Source organism: Nannospalax galili, unplaced genomic scaffold, assembly GCF_000622305.1.
Source record: "Nannospalax galili isolate Female #2095 unplaced genomic scaffold, S.galili_v1.0 scaffold276, whole genome shotgun sequence".
Taxonomy (NCBI): Eukaryota; Metazoa; Chordata; class Mammalia; order Rodentia; family Spalacidae; genus Nannospalax; species Nannospalax galili.
The window spans coordinates 87,105-88,599 of record NW_008337766.1 but is presented as its reverse complement, the minus strand read 5'-3'; the positions used below and the strand labels follow the sequence as shown (position 1 = coordinate 88,599).

Below are 1,495 nucleotides of genomic sequence, written 5' to 3'. Positions count from 1 at the left end.
AAGACATTATTAGAGATACACGTTTCTGTAACAGTGTAGATTTTAACAAATGGAGGCTTCTCATAACAGCACATAATAAGATATAGACAGACATTAAATAATCACCATAAGACCTGGTTTAAAAAACAATTGAATGACGAAGCAAACCTGAAACATATTGGTATGAGTGTGGGAGATGCTTCAGAGAGTGTGCAGGCAATAATCAGAGATGCCCTGAAGTGTTTGCAAGGACAGAAGGAACAACCATAGAAGGTCTAGATAAAGTATTTTAGTTCCTGGGATTTTGGATTTATATGATACTGAAAATATACAAGTTTTTGCTGTGTATTTTGACAACTAATTGTTCTAAATCTCTTATTTATTGATAAGATTCTGGTATAGGAATACCTTTAAAGACAAAAGGTACCATAAGATTTTGGGATAGGTCAATTGGTACAAATAATAAGCACATTGTAACTGTAGACCAGCAAACATCTTTTGCTAAGTGTCCAAACAGGCCAATCATTAATAAACATAGAGGTTGCAATTCTGTCAAGCTTACAACCTGGTAAAATTGGTCAATAGTCTTGTGGAAGTTTCATTAGACTAATTCACCAAGCCAACATGTTGGCTAATTATATATGCAACAAACCAGGTCCTATCCAAAGTTCCACTTCCAAGGCAATTGCAACAGGCACCTCAGTTACTGAATACAGCAGTTGTTTCTATGACCCCTGGAATCCTTGAAGTGCAGACACATTTTAGGATGGTACTTCTCCAGATACAAAAGTTGTTTGGTGTTAAAAGCTGCACAACACTTTTGTCTTATGAAATGTGTGGCACCCTCACATTTCATTCCACATTCATTAATTCTAGGACATCCAGCACTGGAGCTCTTCCAAGGCATGTAACACAAGGGATGGCAATGCAACAACGACGTTCTTCATGAAACTTGATCTTCACCAGACTTAACCAGTCATCAACAATTTTGTTGGGTGGTAGTGCACCATCATCAAAAGGCCAATCAAGGGCACGAATGCATTCTTTCTCCACAAGAGTAGTGCCGTATATTGCTTCACATACTATGTTTAAGGATGTGTTGGTTGGATTGTGTGTAACAATGTTCTTGTATGTGACTTCCACAGGAGCCATGTTAATTTAGTCAAAAACAAAAACAAACAAAAAACAAACAAAAATCGCTCATTAGGGTTATGAAAGAATTTAAAAAACTGATACAGAAATGATGCCAAAAAAAAAGAAGTCTACAAAAATATTCAATATACTCCACTTGAACTTCTCAGTGCTTTGAGTATGAAATTAAGAGAAATGGGAAAGAAAATGAACCTCCTAACAAGAAACAGCTACTCTTCAATCCAGTAATACTGAGGCAAGACAAAGGAATTGGCTGAGGTTTACCCCATCCAGGTCTGAGCTCTTGTAAAATGTTCTACAGGTTTGAACTCAACACATCTGTGTCCAGGTTGTCCAGTCTTACAGGGGCTTCTTGGTGGAGTAG

The 1,495-nt window shown here is 37.2% G+C and overlaps 1 pseudogene; it reads right to left on the bottom strand.

The window, feature by feature from the left end:
- Positions 1 to 682: 682 nt before the first annotated feature.
- Positions 683 to 1,134, bottom strand: LOC115070300 (annotated as a pseudogene).
- Positions 1,135 to 1,495: the final 361 nt, after the last annotated feature.